The sequence below is a fragment of the Montipora capricornis genome, chromosome 4, assembly GCF_036669925.1.
Source record: "Montipora capricornis isolate CH-2021 chromosome 4, ASM3666992v2, whole genome shotgun sequence".
NCBI classification, from domain to species: Eukaryota; Metazoa; Cnidaria; class Anthozoa; order Scleractinia; family Acroporidae; genus Montipora; species Montipora capricornis.
The window spans coordinates 35,088,958-35,098,957 of NC_090886.1; positions in this window are offsets into that span (position 1 = coordinate 35,088,958).

The following is a 10,000-nucleotide window of genomic DNA, read 5'->3' on the forward strand; positions in this document are numbered from 1 at the left end:
TCAAGTCACTCTCAGTTGGTCTTTCCTTTGTGCGGGTACGTGTCAACATTCCGCTCCGTGAAGTCACCAAAAGTGTTACTCATAGACAAAAGGATCTGTTCAGCTGAATTCAATATATCACACTCCATTGTACTCGACAACTCACGTAAATCGGTGTTATGCAAATTCATGTCTGCAACTTGATTTCCCTGATCTTGGTTTTGCTCGTTTCCGCATAAATTATGCTCCCGTTCGGCTTTTATAATTTGACTTCTTTCCGTACGTCGTGTTCCAATTTGATCACACATTGCTTCAGTGACACTTCCAAGAGTTTTTCCAAGCCTAGCAGCTTGGTCGCGTAGATTCTGTTGGGTAAAGGCAAGGTTTTCGTATCCAAGTTGGTCCCACAACTCTTTCATTATACGCTATATATCCCTTTTTCCTTCCATTCTCTAATCGTGGTGGATTATTCGATTTTGTAAGCTCAACAGCTTTCCTCTTACAAAGCATCAGGTCTCGACACATTTCTTCAGACCAATTTATTATCATTATTATTATTATTATTATTATTATTATTATTATTATTTAAAGCAAAAGACTTTCGAACTCTTCTAAAATGTGCTATATGGCTTGAAGCATCACTAGACAAGCCAAGACAGGCGAAGAGATTTCAATAAAGACTCAAGGTTACTTGTTGTCGATGCCCTAGTCATTCAGGTGTTGGTAATAATTAAAGGTGAGATATATACAATCTTTGATAGAAGAATCGCAGAGTTTTGATCAAGGGGACATTTCATAAATTGTAAGCCGACAACAAAAAAGTAACTTTTCTCATAAGTGAACAAAAAGATAGCTAAGGGATTTTATTGGCTCTTTAGGCCAATAATTTAGCTAACCGCGGGGTACAAAGATAGTGAAAAGACTCTACATCGGAAAGCACTGCAGCTGCGTCGCCAACGTATAGGAGAAGTTTAGTTTCCACTTGATTGAAGGGACGCATTTTTAAAATCAATCTGTCAAAAATTGATCTTACTGTTTCACCTATGACCTTTGCGATGCCGGTGCGACGCTCTACCAGCTGAACTAGGAAGCACATCAGTTCAGTTGGTAGCTGGTCAATTTGTTGGTCTCATTTGTTCCCCTGAAGGACTCGATAAATTAAGTTAATATTAGGGACCTTACGCAAGGACGACGACGACGACAGCTACGAGAACGCCACAACACAATGGGCTTAACGAACAAAAGCAAAGGCTCTGCACGCCCTGTACGTGCGTTTTACATTTTGGTTTCATTTCTTTGCCGTCCTCAACTTGAGCAAATTTGAGGTTGTGTAGAGGACGTGAGAACCTGACGAAACATTCGTAATTGTCTTTCCAAATAACCACATCGTTCATGCCAATTTTATTCCTGCAATATTGGTACACACTTTCCATTCCGAACGACTTGGGGTTGTAACGAAATTGTTACAATAACTGGAAATAATGTTTTTAGACGACGTTCTCGTTAGCGTCGTCGTCGCCCTTCCGTAAGCTCCCAAATGTATGTTTGCCGTGCATCCTCGCACGAGGCCTCATAGCTCAGATAGCTCAGATGGTACAGCGTTGCACCGGTATCGCAAAGGTCATGGTTGGAATCCCGTTAAACCTGAATTTTGTAGGTGTCTTCAAGTGACAATTGCTCGAATAGCTAGTCTTAATTGCAGTGATAAAAAGAGGGTCTCATAGCAATCACGTCGGATATAATTTTCGGATCAACATTCACCAGTAGGATAGGCCTTCAATCAAAGAACGATTGTCGCGGTTTTTTACAACCGCTTTCCGTATATTTAAGTTTTATTTCGTTGACCCTATGTTATTTTAATCGCGTGACTTCGATGCACTTTTTAGTTTCCGCCCGAACTGCATTTAGTTAGTTAGTTAGTTTTAAATTTTGTTACCGGACGGATCAAAAGTTTTCAGTGGAGTAAATTGTGAGACGCTGAAGAAGACCTGGAAATGATCGGCAAAGCGGAATTGTTATGTAAGTCATTTCTTACCTTTCCTTTAAACTTAAATATGACTAAGTGTGTAGTTGAGGGAGTAAAAAAGGTTATGCCAATTAGACACTTTAATACACTTAATACACAACTTGATTTTGCTCAGACCATGGGCGTAGCCAGGATTTTTCAAAGGGGGGTGGGGGGGGGGGGGGAGTCACAGAGGGTAACCTCGCGTTTTCGCAACCTGAATATTGTAGGTTGTTTGAGTAAAAAACGGCTTACAAATGGGGGGTCACGGGCACCCCAGGACCACCCCACCCCCCCTAGATACGTCCTTGGCTCAGACGCTCGATTTTAACAAAGCTAAAATAAGCACATATGCAAAAGAAATACATGCTCAGGAGTATTGCTATGCAGTTATTTAATTCCACCATTAATAAATGAGATAATAATAATAATAATAATAATAATAATAATTATAATATTTTTACAATCATCATCATCATCATCGTCATTCTCATCATCACCATTACTATTAACATTATCATTATTATTGTTATTATTACTTTTGTGCCAACACCTAAACCATGATCATGAAAAGCAATAATTATTGTTTTCCTATGACTTTTTTTGCCGAACAGCAAATCAATAATGAGGCTCTAGACCTTAATTAAAGGAGTTATGTCACGTTATTTTAGGGATCCCGGAGTAAGAGGAAATCTTCCGTTGATCACGAATTTAAAACTCGAAAATGTTAATATGGAATTCCTTTACTGATAAAATTATCGTTACATCACAAACAAGGTGATTCTGAGCAAAAACGACCTTTATGCAGGTGATTTGCCATAAGCTTGAAAAACGCCGGGCCGATTTTTTTCAAGATAACCCAAATGCAATCCGTTTCAATGTTGTCCATTTGTATCCATCCATTCTTCTCAGTCTTTCCTTTTGCTGTATTTCTTTTGAGTTGCTCAACAGTTTTAAGTGGTTATTGCAATGTTTCGATATACGTTTTGGTCATTTTGGGTGTTATGAAATTAATACATCATTCGGAAGCCAGCGGTATGTTCAAATTGCGAAAACACGGACCGGGAAAAAACCTTCTAACCCAAGCCGAACATATCATCAGTTGTCGACCTTGAAGCGCAATATTCATCAGCCTTTCGGCAGAATCTTCAAAACTTGCTTGTTTCCCGGCCTATTCAGTGCTAGTGGGACGTCTCGAAAGAACTTAACTTCGATAAACAATGTGAATTTTTCATATTCACTGTATGTTCTTCCTCAACCTATAATCGACATCTTCAGTCCCGCCCCGTCACCTACGGGTGCCTTGTTCCTTTAAGAGAGGCATTTTTGTACCAAGGCAGGTGAAAAAACAAGAAAAATGAATTAAACAAGTTTTAAAATTCCTCTGTTGTAATGTCGACTGCCTCAGCTTGATGATGCCACCTCCATGCTCAGACCCATTTAACAGTTTATATTTCCTCAGAGTTAAATACTTGAGTGTGGGGATTATAATAGAGCGTACAAGGAGTGGGTAAGTTGTTGTAGTTCTCGCGAAATGTGGATAATTCCGGTTTCCGGCTTCCAGCTTCCGGCTTCCGGCTTCCAGCTTCCGGCTTTTAGTACTGCTCCATTATTCGTGCAGTCAAGCCAGTCATTTGATTGAGAGCATTTGTTTATCATGTTATTCCCGTTAAGTACAATTTCCTGCGAATTTCGAACCTTCGATAACTAGATTACCAAATTCGTTCATCGTTATCCGTGTAGTTACGACTTCGTATATGTTAGCAAAGTGGATAATTTCAGTGCCATAATTTTGTCCTGACGTATTTGTAGCCGTGGTCGGAGATGGGAGACAGCGAAGATTTCATTTGGTTGTTTAGTTAAAAGATTGAACTTGAAAAGTATGTTTCACACATGAAATGTGTGACCAGTTGACAAATTCTAAGGCACAAAAAAATGTACTGTCATTTGCAAACTACAGAGAAAAAGCGTATAACTTTATTGAAGTGTTCCTGGTGACATTTTATAAACAAATGTGAGAATGACATACACATATGAAATGAAATGTAGAACCCATTGGGAACTCGGAAAAATCCGAGCCCCAGATGGGATTCGAACCCACGACCCCCCGTGATCTAGTCGGATGCTCTAACCACGCCAAAAGACATGTTGATTCCATTGCATAGGCAGCCCAAGCTCGGTATACGATTTATAGACTTTGTATGGGAAAAATAACTTTGAGCTTATAAATGCATGCTACAGTAAGCTGTAAATGTAGAAATAAACTTCAGTTACCTCTACTTACAGTTGTCCTCGTCTTGTCTGTGCAACCGGAGCGCAAGGGAAGATTATAAAAAGCGGAACATTATTGGAATATATCCGTCAAAAATCGTGGTGCGATCCCGGAGTGGAGTTGATGTGATGAGAAATTTATCTGGTCTTAGGGCTGTGGTGTTTTTAAGGAAATTGGGTCCGTTGCTTTCTAATGCGAGAGCAATTTGTGGGACGAGATCGCCGCGAGTCACCAGCCCCGGGGTTGGTACTTCCAGAAAAGTTGGTTGGGGGTGTGCGGCGGGCTGCCTGGAACCCTTACCTATTTCAGACCAAAATCTGTGATTTTCCATACCCTATTTCAGACCTGACCCTTAAATCAATACCCTATATCAGACCTGTCTTATAATCAGTTCAATAGATCAGACCAATCTTAAAGGCAATGTTTAAACGCTTTAATTCAGTAGGATACAAGATTGCGTAATCATTTGGAAATGGTTTTATCGCCTTATGATGAAAAAGTAGCTTCGTCTAAAAAACATATCCAATTCAAGACTAGAGTGCACAAACCATACCCTCTTTCAGACCAAAATGGTCAAAATTGATACCCTATTTCAGGCCAAAACGGCTAAAAAACCATACCCTTTGGTGCAGCACATATCTATATAGCCTATATAAGGGAGTACCCCTCCCCCTACCCCACCGAGTCACCAGCCTTTCTTCTCTTTATGAGGGGAAATGACAACTAACGACACCGTAAAAATGCGTAAGCTGTTACGAGTTATTACGTTATTACTTTGCCACGCTATTACCGGTATTGATTTTACTTTCTTGGTTATTACTTTGTCACGGTTACGCTGTTACCGGCGGTGAAATTACTTTCTGGCGGAGTTAATACGCTATTACTTTGTTACGCTATTACCGGCATTGATTTTAGTTTCTTTGTTATTACTTTGCCACGCAATTACCACAGCGGTGATTTTACTTTCTGGTGGAGTTATTATGCTATTACCGGCATTGATACTCGTCTAACGGGGGGTGGCTGGTGGGTTGACAGAGCGATCACGAATAGCCAGGGCTTTTGTCAGTGCGCACACCGCGCAGACCGGATGGCCGGAATGTCCAGTGTAAAGTTTGATACCTTGTCCACGCTGTTCGGTTTTGGATCGTTTGATGTGGAAAGTGAGATACTCCCTGCCATTGGAAGATGAATGAAACTGAGCATCAGCAACAGGGAAGTGACTGGAAGCGTCGAATACATCACGGGAGGGAACGGTAAATTCACTTGCGCGAAGCATCAGGAAGTGACCAGTAGTGGGATGATAGCGGCACAATGGACAATGTCATCGATACTTGAGGGATTGAGGAATGGTGTGAGCTCGGTAAGAAGATCGAAGGTAAGGGGCATCTTTTACTTCGGTGGAGAGAAATGTTGACGTTCGATACCCAGCAGCGTCTGTTTCAATTTGTGGCCCAGCTAAAGTGGATTGGGTAGACCGTGGGCGACATGGAGAGAACGAACTGCGGCGAGGTAAACGTGAATTGATTGCCACCTAATCCGTTGTGCCAGATGAGCAGAGAACAATATGAGCGTGTTTTCAGAAGCTGGTAAGGGGTAAGTCCCGACAAAAGTGCAAAAACTGTCGGTGGGCATTGGTGTATGTGCGATGAGAAGAATCGGCAAGTCCACGGGCAAAATAGTCTTGTGCCTTTACTTGAGGGGTGTTAAGTGCCAGGGTGGGCGTTGGCTGACGAGAGGCCCAGGGGCACGCAGCTTGGAACTTGGCGACCTAGAAACGAAAGAGAGCGTCAGCCCAGTGATTATCAATTCCGTGAAATGTGTACCGCACGTAGCATGATATTGAGATGCGCGCATGTGAAAAACAAGAACCGAAGGAGGGTCATGATATATTTTCACCGGCATGTGCCATTAGATAAAGCATGCACCACCGAGAAGTTGTCGCAGTGAAAAAGAATATTGCGACTAGCAAGCTCGCTGGACCAGGTCTGGACCGCAACGGCAATAGCTCTTTGAACGCAATGGAGCAGGAAAGAAGAATGTCACGTTCTTGGAAGGACTCGTAAAGCCATTCACCCGAGAAATAGGCGCCGAAACCGGAATGACATGCATCGGTAAAGAGAAAGAAAGTAGAAAAAGATGCAGCCATTCCAGGACGGAAGCAAATTTTTCCACCAAAGGAGGTCGTTGTGGAAAGCGCGTTTCAAACAGAGGTGATGGGTGGGGTGGTGAATTTTACAAAGAAGATCAATCATACGGCGGAGGTAAATTCTACCGTGGCGACACGCGTGGCAAACGAAGTGTAACTTGCCGATGGGGGACTGAAGCTGGCGTTTAGTACCTCCTCGTTTCGTGGACCAGTGCTTAAGGAAGTCCATGATGTACGTTAGACGGGAATGATCGATGCGCAATTCATGGGTGACAGTGTCGAGTTGAACTCCCAGAAGAACTAAAGAGGTGGTAGGTAAAACGGTTTTATCGCGGTTTGTCGTTAAGTCAAGGTCAGCGCATGACGTCCAAATTGTGGGAACACGAATCGCTGGGAGCGGGTGGACCACAAGTCCAAAAGTTAACCAGGTAGTTCCAAAGAGGGGCGGCACCGCGTTGCGCCATGACGTACAGGAATCCGCCAACAAATTTGAGAAAAATTGCGGGCGAACTGCGAAGACCAAACGGGAGGAACATGACGAGGAAATAGCCGGTACGCGTAGAACCATCGGGCATTACTATCGGCCAGGTAGACCCCAGGAGCTCCCAGTCGCGAGCGTCTTCCAAGATGTGACGGAGAGCGTCGGAGAGATCAAGCTTGCTCATCAGTGCGTTGGGTACGAAAGATTTGAGATATGCAATAGCACTGTCAAGTGAGTCGTAAGAGCACGAGTATAGTTCCTTGGGAATTGCGTCATTAACTGATTGGGCAGCCGTCCAGGAAAGATCGTTAATAATACGCCATTTAACAGGCTGAGAGTGCTTCTTCGGTAAAGCACCCATCGGAGATCCGACAAAATGCGAAGAGGGAGGCGCTAAGAAAGGCCCCGCTTTCTGCTCATGCAAGAAGAGTTTCTCGTTCAAGTTCGCTTGCGACGGGTTCAGGGCTGGAAAGCGCAAAAAAATGATTGGAAGAAATCAAGGGAGTGCGTTCATTGTGAAAACCAATACGAACACCATATTCGATATTTTGCAACAAATCAGTAACCAAGGCACTGTCCGGGTGGTTGCGTAGAGCGTTACGCCATACGTCAATGGGAAATGGGGATTTTATTTGGGGAAACGATTGCACAAACGGCCTCGGAATGGTCCTCCCCCCCCCCCCCCCGGCAAGTTTTACAAATTTGTGCCCGTTCACAATTGGCTCCTTGCTAGCAAGCCTTTCGCTGGAACAGGTTGCATCCCTCTGGGCCCTAAGGGGAGTACCATTTGGCGTATTTCTATGTGAAGGTCTGGTCACTGAAGGGCAGGTTACGGGAGAGGGGCCGGCCATATCATATTTACAAGCAGGTAGGGTAACCCTACTGTTAGGGTTACCCTAGCAGGAGGGTCAAAGATAGCCCGGGTTTACAAGCAAATTTGCACAGTCAGGGTTACCCTACCACCCGGGACAACTTTGTGTGCTTGGTAACCGCCATCATCGCAAACACGATGGAAACCGCTAAAAAGTTGTCCCGGGTAGGCGAGTTGTCCCTAGCAGAGCGTTTACAAGGCAGCTAGGGTAACCCGAGCTGCCTTGTAAACACGTCGATGAAAAAAAAGGAATGTGTGAGTGCAAGGGTAACCCTAGCACTAGGGTTACCTTCCCTCCTTATAAACAGGGCCTTACAGCGAGAGCATTGGCGGGGCTAAGGACGTAGGGCAGAGGCGTCGAGGAGGTACGTACGTGTGGGTCGCGTGACACTTGGGTCGCATACGCCATGCGGGAGTGAATGTCGAACATACACGTGGGGGACCAGCGAAATTTGCGATTAGCAAACTGAATCTGCTCGCGATAAGAGGTAAGCTCAGCATAACGGGCGGGTTGTGCGGTCATGACCAGCTTTTCGTACACGTTCCACGCCTGTAGGCACTTGTCAAATGAATCGATATGGCGTTTGCAAGGGAGCTTTAATACGCTAAACTGCTTTCGTTCTGTACAGGGAGCACGCTTGGGTTATTGAATGCGACTGAGGTCGCCGAGGGCACGCTAAGGGTGGACAACCGAGAATCAGTAAAGTCAATGTACTAAAGTAAAGTCAATTTATTTAACGTCGGTGGTTCCTTCAGTTACGAAACTGGTATCAATGGAAGCCGTCTTTGATCCCCCTCCCTCTGTCAGTGCTCCGTTTCATGGATATTTAAAGCTATAGCTACACGGATTAGAGGAAAGTGGAAAAAGACATTGAAGTCACCGAGGATCGAACTGGGGACCCCTTGCTCCGAAAGCGCGCACTAGCCCACTGAGTGAGGAGAGGGGAAAACCGGAGTACCCAGAGAAAAACCTCTCAAACTCTCAAACCAACAAACTCAACCCACATATGGCGTAGAATCCGAGAATCGATCCTGGGCCACATTGGTGGAAGGCGAGTGCTCTCACCACTGCGCCATACCTGTTCCCCTCCATCCCTGCTCCCCTTAGGGTGAGCTACTCACCCTTAGCGGTCGCCTGCGCAACGTTTTCTGTGATGTTTGGGGTTTGTGATGATGGTTGCGCTAGTTGTGCATCGTTCGAAGGAGGGTTGGCCGTCACTGGCTTCTTTAATTCCTCATGCTGGACCTACATGTTTGCCATTTGCGAGGAAAGGCTTCGTATTGCCGCCAACAGCACAGACGTTGTAGGCTCAGCAGAGCCGTTGTTCTCAAGAGGCGTTGTATCGATTGAAACACTAACATCGACGGGACCCGGGCAATATTTGCCTGGAGAACCAAACTGATGGACACTTCGCTTTACTACGCGAAGTCATAAGGAAAAAATAAGCTGATCGATAACTAACACACGCGACACGAAAACCAATTGATCTATTTTCTGGAACCACGCAACGAACAGTCATTCGCAAACAGTAAATTAACCCTACATAATTTTTTCGAATCCTGCAATCTGATTATCTCTGGGAGCGGGCGGAATTTTGTGCACATTTCTGCAATCCTTCAGAGATGGTTGCTTTGACCCCTATTCAGGTGGTTTTTTGGTTTCTTGCTCGAAAATAATTCATCACGTTGCAGCACACAAAGAAGTTCATGTGTTGTTTCCCCCAAAATAAATGAATAATAAATCACTTCTTGTACATGGGTACCAAGGAATTTTCAAAAGGAAACTGCTCAGCAAAATTGAAGTGTGTGGCACAAAAGGAAGAAAAAAAAACAACAGTACTTTAATAATCCCTTTACATTGCAAATTAGCCTGATATGCCATTGGTCATTGTTGATTGTTTTTTGCATCTTGCCAATGATCTTTGGTCAAGGCCCAGCATGTCTTTTTCATGCATTTCTCCCAGTTACTACAAGCATGACAACCAGCTACTTTTGAACAAACTCTCGTTGTTGCTTGATCTCCCCCCTAGAATTATTTAACAGTGCTTGAAATTAGCGCTATTCCGGTCGTCCCACACGACCAGAAAGTGTACTGGGCGAACAGTTTTTGGTAAAATAAAAAGCCTGGTTCCCCGAAGAAAAACCAACGCGGACAACTCTGCCAAAAGAAACTTACTTAGCACTTAGATCTCTCCGCGCCAGGAGGCGCATAAGGCCGCAACCCTCGTCTTCCAACCCAAAAGAAA